This window comes from Aythya ferina (genome assembly GCF_964211825.1).
Source record: "Aythya ferina genome assembly, chromosome: 15".
Classification (NCBI taxonomy): domain Eukaryota; kingdom Metazoa; phylum Chordata; class Aves; order Anseriformes; family Anatidae; genus Aythya; species Aythya ferina.
In genome coordinates this window covers 9,492,469-9,504,871 of record NC_140314.1, presented here as the reverse complement: position 1 = coordinate 9,504,871, position 12,403 = coordinate 9,492,469, and the positions used below count along the sequence as shown (strand labels likewise).

Below are 12,403 nucleotides of genomic sequence, written 5' to 3'. Positions count from 1 at the left end.
TTAGTGAATTAACTGCTGGCTACTTTCTGGGCTCTCCAGTGGACGTGCATGTTGAAGTGTAGTGTCCCAGACTGGACGCAGCCTTCTGCCTAAAGCCTCACCAACAGCATGAAACTTGTTTTTGTCCTGTGTGGTCCAGCATTACTGATACCTGTCTTTGGCACAGCCTGGGGATGTTGACTCGGTTCTAAGTGGCCACTGAAACAAACTGTTGAACGTTTCAATACAATACAATAAAGCACAGACACATACTGAAAACAATTTCCTCTCAAACTGGGAGTTTCCTCTCAATTCTTTTTGTATCAGAGGTGCAGAAAACATGTTTTCAAGAAGTGAGTTGTTTGGAAGGAAGGAACAGGAGAAGCAGCATTGTGCTACTGCTGTGTTATTCCACTGAGCAATCCTTCAGTCTGCTGTATGGAGTGGAGTGATTTGCAGTGTACTGAGGGAGGGCGCCAAAGGCTTCAGCAAGCAAGTTGGTTAGGTAACGAGACAGCCAGGGAGCTGGTGATGGGCAAAACGGGACCTACCCAGCATGGAATGCGAAGCAGTTGTCCACCACAAACAGTCGTGGCAGGGTGTGCATCAATACTGCTGTAATGCTTTTTATTATCACTGTATATATACCTGCAGTTATAAACGTATTACAGGTCAGGTTGTAATTAACCATTATAAATCAATATTTACTAGCTATGCGTAGCCTCTCCTATCTTAGAAATTGCTCTGGCACCTAAAATGTGGAAAGTAGGCAGCTGAGTGGAATAAATCATTCCTAAGGCCTTTTCAAGGTTTTGCTTGAACAGAAATATCATGCATCTAATTCACAACCACTGATGCATACTATACAGTGTCAAACTTTGGTGACCGTACATCATTGGATTAATCTTTCCCTGCAACAGTATTATGAAAATATATGAAATGTCTAAATCTACCTTGCTGTCACCTTCTGGCTCTGTGGAGATTGACACAGAAATGTTAATGCCTGGAAGAGATGGAGAGATAAGATGGAGCATACTGCCGTAATCTGCAGCGAAGGTGACTCATGAAAACTGGATTGTTTTACCTAATCCTGTCAAAATGCCTCCTCAGGTAAAGTAGGAATGTAGTTAACATGGTTTTGCCATGTCAATCTCTTCCTATTTATGCTATCCATGTCTTTTTATATGGCACTTGAGCTAAAAACTGCCCCATCTGTTTTTTGCCTCTGAGATGTTGTTTACACTGACACTACTGCGTTTTAATTTTAATGTCAGATCTTACTGATGAACGCTTATGGGTGTGAAATAGCTCTAGCCCTTTCAGGGGGTGACTTGTTAGACATCTGAGATACTGCCAGGATAAATGAACCCATATGAGGTTTTCTAGGCTCTAGAGCATGACAAACGATGCCTCCTCACTTTTTGCTGCTGCTGGCAATCATGAGGTTGTCTTAGATCATGTTCTTTTCTTTTTTGCTGAACTTCGGCTCTGTGTTTGTCTCGTGCAATGGGGTTTTTGGACTAAAGAATGCCTAGCTCTCTTGTGCTGCCTCCTGGCTCTCCAGCCTGGAGATTATGGGACTTCAAGGGTGGGTTCCACCCCATGCCCACAGCTCTGTAAAGGAACTGCTCTAGCATTGCTACCTTGCTTCTGCTGAGGGGGAGGGACAGGTCAGAGGCTGTGAGCCTGAACTGCCTTATTCAGACCAAATATATAGGTAAGTACAGAACAGCCACAGGTTTTTTGAGTCTGAGTAGGTTATGGCCAAGAGTGGGATGCAGGCTTGGTTTGCACCCCGCTTTGTGGTAGCATTACACGGTAGCTCAACCTCTATTCCTACTTGGAGAAGGGCTGCTTCCATCCTGCAACACCCTTGGGCAACTCTTCAGGGAACGGGAGGCTGACTGCAACCCCCTGCTTTGAGTTTGTGCTGGAGGCAAACTGTTGGCCCAACACGAAGGGCCTGTTAAGTCAGGGTGTTGCTTGAAAGCTGACCTTGAAGACTCCCAGTGTTGATAGGCATCTGCAGGGCAGCTGTCATCTCAGAGATTGCATCCTGGATTGAGATAGCCACCAAGAGACACCAGATGCTCAGGATTCATGTGGTACAGGCCCTGTTCTTCTAAGACAGCTGCAAGGTAACATAGCTGGGAGACAGCTCTTTGCTGTGCTGTCTATCAGCACCTTCTGATGTGCTGGTGTTCAGCTACCGAATGATAATATTCAGTGAAACTGAAATGCTTCATTAAGACATAAAGCAATGTATTTTTACACCTATCCTATGAATATTTTTTAAAGTGTGTGAGGGAGATTCTTACTGTGTAATGGTTGGATTCCACAGTAAATATGCACTGCTAATAGCAGTTAATATGCTCTGCTGCTCTCCATTGGCAGCCACGTAGGACAGAGGTGGCTGTGCAAAGAGCTCCTTGAGACCAGGAGACCAGCATGCTGTGTGTAACAGACGCCCGCTGTCTGCAGAAATCAATTTATTGCTTTGGTGTTAGGAAACCTGGAGAAATATGACAGTCTGATTAACCTTGGCAGATGGGGCCGTGTCCTGTAAAGGATGTATGAATTCTGTTTGCTTGGAACATGGATGTGAAATGCCTGGAGAGCTTGTGCTGGGAGGCATTCTTGGATGACCAGGAAACTTCCTTAAACTACTTCAGTTTTGGGGCTATGGTTTTTGGTGGGGCTTTTGGTTGAAGCGTTGTGAAAGAAAAAAGATGGCGGTTGACTTGGGTGGAAGTGGTGTGAATGTAGCTTCTGGTGACAAAACAGTTTTCTTGCAAGGACAAAATACATTATTTAAAAAAAAGATGCTGAAAGTACTAGCTTAGCACTCCCTGTTTCCTCGCATATAACCTGAAAAAGTGTGATTTGTATTGACACCACATAAAGCCAGCAGACTGAAGTTCTAGAACCTGTATTTGAGGATTACAGGTGGGTGTTATTTGAGGATTAGAGGTGGGTCGTATTTGAACAATGTGGTCTATGGCTCTTTGAAATGGCTGGTTTTGTTTTATTTATTTATTTTTAATTAAGGCTTTGGCTGCTTTAAACATTCGATGTTACATCTCTGGCTTAAATGGTAGAAGCAGGTGAAAAAAACTGTTTTGCTTTTAAAGTTCCTCATGTAACACAACTGCTATCTTATGTCAATTGATGCCAATATTGTTTGCTATAATGCAGAGCATTTTTAATTAAAAAAAAAAAAAGGTAAATAGCTAACCTGGAAGATCTCTTATGCTGTAGTACATCAGGGACAAGGAATAAGCAGTGCAGTCTGATCTAGCTACTGGTTCAGTGCAATACTGTATTAGGTAGGGATTTTAGGTAGCACTATAGATCAGAAAAATTGGGGAAGTATATTGGTATGGTTTCCTTCAGGGCAGAGTTTAAAGCACAAGGGCAGTGCATTTTGGTGATGATTTTAGAACTGAAGAAAAAGCACTTTGAGTTTAGCAGAATAAGCTCTTAATGTGTAGCAAGGGCTGTCTCTTTTCAGATACTATCACATGTGTGGTCTTTAACGAGCCTATCTTCTCCTTGGTGGGGTCACGCTGCTGATGTCCTACAAGGCCTTTATCTATAATATACCCAGAATGGTCAAATTCTGAGTAATTCGGGCTTCTGTGATTATAATAAAACAATGGAGTGAGATGCTTTGTATGAACTGCAGAAAGCAGGAGAGGCAGAGCTCAGTCCTGTCCCATTTGCCTGGCACAGAGCCTCTTTGCCTTATCAAACTGAATGCAGGATTAAAACATCTGGTGTCTAGAGTGGGGTGACAGGAATTGATGACTGACATACACGCCTTGGTTTATCTGCGTGATCAGATAAGAGGTGCCTCTAGCCAGATACTGTCTTCAACAGTGGATAGATATTAAAGGAGGTGGGGGGAACATCCGAGAGGCACAGAGGGGCTGTTCCCCAGCCCAGCTTGCAAGGAGCTGGCGGTGCAGTGACTCCCAGGCTGGGAGCTGCAGGCTGAATGCTGTCAGTCATGTCCTTCCCAGGGAGCCCCAGGGATTCATTGCATCTCTTGAAACCCTTTGTGCTTTTTTTGACTTTCTCAGTGTCTAGTGGCAACAGGCTTATCTTGTATTGTTGGGCTGGGGAGAGGTGAAAGGGAAAGGAGGACTTGGCTGAATATACAGCTAATTCCAAACAAATTGAAAAGCAGGCTTAGATTAATAGTGGGTGGAAGGTGTTGTAAGGAAGAATGGAAACAATAGGCAAATCAAGTGCCTGCTAAACAGGTAGCTTTGTTTATCAGAGAAAATCCATGAAAAACAGCCTTTATGTATTTAAAAACAAAACTGCCTGGGTTGGGCAAAAGGGAGCTGAGGGGGGTTTCTGTAGTCTTGTGGAGGCTGGCTCGCAGAAGAGCTGTTGGCTGGTGGTGACCAGGAGGAAAGAACCAATGATGGAGACTGGCCTACCCAACACACAGGTAGAGAGAGCTAGCTGGCTTAATAGTGCTTGTCAAGGCTTCTAAGGTAGAAGCAGCGTACAGACAGGAGTAAATAAATATATTGGTTTCTAATCCTATTTTTTTCCTTTAATTTTGTGTGTCTTGGTGAAAGAATAAGTGTGTTTTTTTTTTTGTTTTTTTAAGAAGCTGGATGAGTGTTAGCAACAAGATTTAAAAAAAAAAACAAAACAAAAACACAACAAACTAATTCCTGGGATTACCTGGAGGCTGCAGTTCCCTCTGGGATTATGCAAGGTGCATAATCTTCTCTGGGAAGTGGTAAAGACAGGAGTCTTTACCTTCTGGAAGCTGGCACCAACAGTTCTTAGAGCAAACAGATGCAGAAAAAATGACACTTTTGAACTGGGAGAACACTTTCTGTGAGTCTGAGGCTGTCCTGTAAAAGTGAAGAAGCATAAAGAGAAGAGCCAGGATGTTTAGACTGCTGGCAGTATTATCTGAATCTGGATTGAGGTTCCTGTGGGATTTGAGGTAATTCCAGCAGGTTTTACACTGATTTTAAGTTCTCAAGATTTCCCCAATGAACCCCTGCTTACTTATGTTCTGATGGCTTGAATTTTTTTTTTCCTCTTGGGCCAGTCAAATCGCAAAACCTTTGAGGTTGCTTTCAACTTTCAAGGCTGTTCTTTCAACACGGTTTGAGGGGGGGGGGGGGAGGAGGAGAAGCAAAGATCACTTCGTATTTTTGAAATAATTCAAGTGGGTTGCATTTAGACTATCACCCTCTGGCATTGCTTTGAGGAAACTGAGAAACACTTACATGTAACTTTAACCTAGGGAGGCTTAATTTTTTATTTATTTATTTTTTTTTTTCAGAGCAATGGCATTTGTTTGCTTGTTATCCTCTAGGTGTGCTGGAGTTTCTTCCCAGCTGTATGGTGGTGCAGTACAGTGTCATGTAAAAGTAGAAGAGTGCAACATAAATTAGATTCTCAGCCTGCATCATCCAAGTCTTGATTTTTCAATAACCTGCCAAAACAAGTTAATAAGTCAGACCCCTCTTAAACACCACCAAAAAAAACCACCAAACAAACAACAAAACCAAAAACAACTTAAACCAGAGTATTACAAAAATACAAGGTATGAGCAGAAAAAAATCTTTATCATATGGGTGAGATTAGCTGGTAATTAAAAAGCCAGCCAATTTGAGTTAAGAGGTGGATTAATTAGATAAAACACCAGGAAATCTAATTTACTCAGCAATTTATTTTTAATCCAAGTCAAGAAGATTTTATCATGGCTTCTATGAAGCTTGTAGGAACCCAGTCAGATTTAATTATACTCTTGTGTAATGACCCACATCTCTTAAGTTTTGTGGTTATAATTTATTTTATTTATAAATAGATGTACACTTAAGATCTAAAGAGAGTATCAAGACCATTTGATAGGCAGTTCTGATGTGTTAATACTGAACCTGGAGAGGGAGACTTTTTTGTCTTATCCTTGAACTACAGTTGTTGGCATCAAGTACTGAACTCTTTTCACTCCTTCCTGTGTATCTAAAACATTTATCTGTTCATGGTGTTAGAACTGTCCTTTTACCACTGAGCACTTAATCCTCCATGTAAGGGGGACAGGCAGTGAACGCATCTTCCCTGTATAGTGCACTGCTTTGAAGACTAATTATTTCCCTAACCACTTTCTAGAACATATGCCTTAAGAAAATGCATGTGCCAAAATTAAAATTGCTCAGATTGAAACTGGGTACTGGTGAAGGCTCTGCAGATGAACTTAATTGTGCAGGAGTAGATGAAGCTGTGCAGTAACTAGGAGCTCTGCAATACGGGTGCATAGGAACACTTTTACTGAGTTCCCCGTATGACTTGAAATATGTATCCTCCGAGAATGGTTGAGGTTGGAAAGGATCTCCAGAGTTTATCTCGTCTAACCCCCCTGCTCAAGCAGGATCACCTTGAGCATGTTACGCAGGATGGCATCCCAGTGGGTTTTGAGCATCTTCAAAGAGGGAGACTCCACAGCCTTTCTGGGCAGCCTGTTGCAGTGCTCTGTCACCTGAACCATAAAGAAGTTCTTCCTCATGGCAGTGAAAGCTCCTGCATTCAATTTATACCTGTTACCCCTTGTCCTATCACTGGTTGCCACTCAGGAGAGTTTGGCCCCATCCTCTTTACATTGTCCCTTCAGGTATTTGTAGAGGCTAAGATCTCCTCTTCTCTAGACTGAACAGGCCCAGCTCATATAGTCTTTCCTCATAAGACAGATGCTCTTGAGCAAAACAGCCCAGCATTGATGCAGTTTAATCCTACTTTATGGAGGTATGTGGAGACCAAGCACCTTCAGGCCTGTTGCATGGTCACAGATTATCCAGGGTGATGATTAGGAAGGGCTCAGTCACCCTGTCCCCTATACCTGGTGGTAAGGCACATGTCCCAAGCTGTGCATCAGGTCCTAAAGGTCTGACTTCTGTAGCTCCTGCCAGCCTTGGGGTCTGTGTAGCTAATTCATGCTTTGATTCTCTTAAACAGGAGAGAACTAAATGTGGGTACATGTTGACACGTGAACACTAAAAACAAGTGGTAACTTTGGCTGAAGAATGTATGAGAGACCGGAAATACAGACTTCGCATTATTCCGAAAGTGACAAAGAATGTTCAGGAGCATTGGTTGTTAAAACTTTGAAATAAATGTTTTCAATTACACCATTCTTAAACCTCCAGTCCCCGGTACAAAAAAAGATCCTTCAGAGGTAAGCCAGAGAGTGACCTAAAAAGGGAGTTTTTTTTTGATTTGTATTCCCTTAAAACACCTTGGTACTCTATTTTTTGCATGAACAGAATGAATTTTTAATATATATTTTGGTTCTACTACCAACCCAATATATAAATTATTCATGCACATCTACATCTCCAGATAATTAGAAGGAACATCCTGAGTAACATCAGAGGTGTTGATGCTGGCATAGCAGAGGTGACTCAGATGGCAAGAATAACTTGGTGCTGCTCTGCTTTTGGAGTCAGCTATATCCTGGAAAGGGCTTGCACGACCAAAGAAGTGGTTGTTGTAACTGGAGTTGTTCAAAAAGAAAACTTGTGTTCTTTCAGGTATTCTGCTTTTGTGGGTCTGCCTTCGATATTCCTTACTGGTGCTGCAGATAAGCCCTAGATGTGCTTATTTCTAGTGGCTAGATACAGGACAAGATGGTTTGGAGTGATGTTCTCAAAATACATGGTCTGTATTCGTGGTCATAAGATTCAAATGCTTTGAGGCCTCAAATGTAAGCTGATGTTTGTGCTTTAAACCTTGCCTGCCACCACCCATCGTCCACCCAACACAAAATGATCAAATGAGTGACATTTTACAACTATTGCAATAAAGTGCTTAATCCCTAAGATTGTGACCTTCCTAGGAGTAGGTGAAAGGAACTGAAAAATCCATAAGTCTTCAGGGAAAAGGAATAAAACCTGTCAACAGTAGTGTCATCTTTCTGGTGAGAGCCTGTAGCTTGGCACCGCTTTATCTGCGGATGGCCGGGTGGTGTGTCCTGACTGCCTGCTGCTTTCCTGCTGTTTTGTAACTCGACCATGGCAAAGAAGCCAAGCTGGCTGCTAGGGAGTGAGGCTGTGCTCAGGGGTTAGGTGGAAATGCCAGGCTGGGTGATGTGCAGCAGCTGTGGGAGATGCCTTGTCAATAGGGAATAGTCCTTGCAGGATGATGCTGAGCGAGTCCTGAAGGTTTGACAACATAAGTTGAAAAAATAGTTCAATCATGCTGCAGGAGTTTTAGATGCATTTACCTTGTAGTTTGTATTTTTACAATCAAAGGTAACTCTAAGAGCATGATTTGTATGTGCTATTGCCACTTTCTGTTACTCTTCAGTAGTTTTTTTTGTTTTTTTGGGGAGAATTGACAATTCATTGCTTCATGTAAATACTAGTTAACTTATTCTTTAGATTCTTCATCAGTTTCTAGATAGGGCACGGGGTCTACTTAGGATACCATGAGCAGCATAACGTAGCTTTCCAACAGCTGTATGAGAAAACTAAGGTGTGTTCTTGCTTCATGGAAGCAAGAGATTGGTAGAGGAAAAAAGCTTAGAAATCTATTACAAAATAGTTCTATGTTTTGGTCTGTACATTTAAATTCATGGTGTGATAGTACTTTAAAAAAAAAAAAAAAAAAAGCCTATGGATTTTTTTCCCTAAAGCTCAAATAGTGCTGCTACTCTAGGGAAAGGAAGATTACCTACAAAGGTAAGTAATGTCTCTTCCTGGGACACTTATCTTAGAACTGCTTATTGGTAGGCAGCTTTAAATGCGTTATGCCTAAACAATTGTGTGACCACTGTATTTATCTTCACAAAGTCTAATTGTATACTGAGGCTTTAATGTGAGTTATTTCACATCTGTTGATCTAATCAGTGATGTGACTGGCCCAGATGACAAAGTAATCAGTGCTAGGAGTAGAACATGGCTGTCAGGCAGGTTGCAGCTGTAGAGTCAGCATCAGGGAAGCTGGGTTGAAAAAATCTGTGCTCTGTAAGAGCAGAGGGCTACTGCTTACTTCAATGCACCTTGGAGCATTGATGTAAATTGTAATGGATTTTTATCCAGATCTCAAACTAATCTCTACAAAGAAGTATTTATGCCTATGGAAATCAGACATTCATCTACATTTATGCTGCTGTTGGCCAACTGTAATTTCAGAACTTCTTTCAGTAATTTACAGCAAGTTTTTTCATTGACCTCTAGTTGTATTATGTGAAACTTCAGTAAACATAGCTGTATTTGAAGACCTCAGTGTTATCTCTAGCTGAACTCCATCCTTCACCTGCTGGAACAGTGGTGGTGTGTTGACAGGTCACGTTTTCCAAAACTACAAGGTGTATCTCATGAAAGGAGAGGCCGTAGGTGGCAGTCTGTCCTGCTGTTCCACCAGTGCACATCTTTATCATCTTCGGTGCTGTTCTGTGGTTGAAGGGCAAAAAGGGTCTTTGTTACCCAGAAGACCTTCCCCATCCAACAGTGAAGTGAAACCAGCAGGTGCAAATCAACAGGCTAATGAGGGAAGTAAGACATCAAAGGTAATAAATATAAATAAAATGTTAAAGTAAACTTAGATATATAGAAAGAGTTTAAAAAAAATTAATAATAAAATAAACTGAAGACATGTAGGGGAGTAGGGAAAGATAAAAGCAAAAGGGAGAAGAATACTCCTGTAGTGGGTAGAAAAACTATGACTTTCATGTATCCAAGAAAAAACAGTTAGAAGCAGAATTTTTAGAAGTTGCATAACTTTTAATAAGGATGCACAAAAGTTAAAAGCTCTTGGGAAATATCTGTTCTATAAGTAGAAGAATTTAATTAAAGTCCATCTTACATGGTTTTATAGACATGGTTTTATAGGAAAATAACCCTAGGCAAGCCCAGAGCTTGTTTTCAGATTGCAAGTTTGAATATAACTGCATTAATTTAACTTCTGTAAACTTTTTAAGGACACCTGATTAAAAAGCAGAGTGTTTTGGTTCTTAAGCATATGGGCTAGGAATGCATAAAGTGACTGATCTCAAAGGCAGATAGATGACAATAGGGTGTCCTTTGTTCAGCCTAGGTTCCGTGATCAAAGTCAGTGATTGCAAAGTAACAAAAATATTCCTAATATTGTTTGGGAGTGATGTGTGAGTTAGAGGAGTGCTAAATAAAGTTTAACTGACACAGAGTAGTCTGCGTTTCTTAACTGGGCTACTTCAAAGGTTTTTAATTTAGTGAAACAAAACCTATGTATTTGAAACACTGAATCCTGCTATGCCTGCAGTGTAGATTTTGGACACTAACTCAGTCTCTAGTGCAAGGAGGAATTAACCAGGCAACTCTTCTTAAAGCCATTCTGTCCTTTAGTACGCAGAGCAAAAAAGCAGGGTCTGTGTCACACCCTGTACAGTCTAAGTTTGTACATGAGCTGGCCTTTCTGGGGAGAAATCCTGGCCATTTAGCTCTGGAAATGAGTGCAAATAGACACCATAAGAGTGCTCAAAATGAATACAGGAAGGGAAAGTAAGCTCAAGTCATGCAAATTTCCATTAGAAAGGAAGGAAAGCACATTTTGTGTCAATGAGATGTCAGGTCTAGGGTACTGGTATATTGTTGCTCATTTTGCTGAAACGGGACTGAATAGATGTTCTGGAAAGTTGTTTTAAGAAGACCTGAGTTCTGCAGAGGCTGACCCAAATGTGCTGGCTGGTTCCTTTCCAAATGGAGGGGGAGCCAACCCACACCAGGTTCACGTATGGAAGTGAGTCACTTGCTATCCAGGGTCAGTGGTGCTTGTTAAGGGAATAAAATCCTGTCTCCACTGTTCTCTTCATATTTGTTGTCTTTATGTGAAGTAGTAAATAACAATTAATTGTAGATCTAAAAACAATTCGGGTTAGGCCACTTTACTGGCTTGGTATGTCTGTTGTACCTTCTCGTCCGCTGGGGTGTTGTACCTATCACCTGAGATGCCATCGCTGCTCTATTCTTGAGGGACATCATCCCCGGAGTTGTGTTGTGCTTGTGATGTCCTTTCAGCAGTGAAGGGAACTCCTTTTTCAGAAGTGGCTTGCATTTCATCTCCTTTGATAGGGATCGGTTCTGTTTGGAGGGAAGATGTCTCTGCCAGTGCCCCGGCTGCCTTCCTGTGACACTTGCATTGCAGAATAAGGGACCCCGTTGTACCTGGCCCTGCCCTTGTTGCTAGATAGCTGCTTCCAAGGACATGGATACGTTACATAAGAACTAAGAAGTGTTATGTAATAGAGAAGAATGTGCACCAAACCGAATTAAATCACTGCAGGTTTGTCCCTGTTTCCCAAGTAAACGTCACCACCCTTTTTCCCCAGAACACTTCAATACCTCACTGCTTTAAAAATGTGCACATTTTGTGTGGCACTTTCCCTGCTTTAGGCTGTCTGGTATGTTTTCTTTGGGTATTCCTGTTTAAAAGGCTCAGACTTTTCCTTTTTCAGCAGTCTAACTCCTTTGCAGTATTCACAGATTAATTTTCATGCCCTCCTAGCCTCTGACCAGGTGTTAGCTTGCTCCTCTTGATTGAAATCCTGCCTAGGTTGACCTTAATGCTTCTCCCTCTCTCTGTGGAGTTGTCTGTTGTCTCTTCACTTGAACTGTAACTTTCCTGGTCAATATTTCCGTTGCTGCCTGGAGACTTTTAATTGCATTGTTGATCCCTTACCCTTCCCTGCTGGGTGCCTGGGCACTGTAGCTCAGATCTTTGCTGTTCTGCCCTTTCGCTCTTCCAACTCATCAATTTGCTTCAGTTGACTGGCTTCAGTGGATGGCTTCATTGAGTGGCTACAGCTGAGTCCTTTGTAGTGATATCCAGACACACTTCTCTCTGTCATCAGCAATAAAATGTTTGGGTTAGAAAATATTTTATAATGTATCTCTTTTTCTTTTTTCCTGATAACCCTCTGGTGTATGTCCTAGCACTTCTCTGGCCTGCTTCCTGTCTGTAAATGTTGTGTGAGCTGATCTGTTGGTACACCAGTTTGAAATTACCACAATGCCTCGTGGTCACACCCAACCTTTCAGTAGCTGCAGGTATGTACATATGTATGTACACCCGGATTCACCTTTGCCACATGGACCACTGAGATTCCTTGAGTCATTTCACTTGCCCTTTCTTGTTTTAACTTAATGATATTGCATGATGGAAAAATCAACAATTATTTATGTGCTGCAGGTAAACATACTAATTTGTACTGGTGATGCTGCTGCCACACAGAGCAGCATCTCAGACAGAAACTGCAGCAGAAAGAAGGTTCCTTCCTTCACCAGGTAGTTTTTCACCTCTCGTTTTTGCTATAACATAGGACAGTGATTTTTGTTTTGTCTGTGGTGCCTTGGCAGTGTTTTCAACACTGGCAGTCAGCCTGAGTGGTATTGACTCTAGGAGCTCTGAATTAAGC

At 41.8% G+C, this 12,403-nt stretch overlaps 1 long non-coding RNA gene across 1 annotated transcript in view; it reads left to right on the top strand.

Annotated features, from left to right (window-relative positions):
• LOC311445060 overlaps positions 1-12,403 on the top strand; it is a 320,201-nt gene that overhangs the window by 26,624 nt on the left and 281,174 nt on the right. Inside the window, exon 4 of the long non-coding RNA XR_014698176.1 lies at positions 6,967-7,186. This is a non-coding gene — a long non-coding RNA (uncharacterized lncRNA). The remainder of the gene's footprint in view (positions 1-6,966; positions 7,187-12,403) is intronic.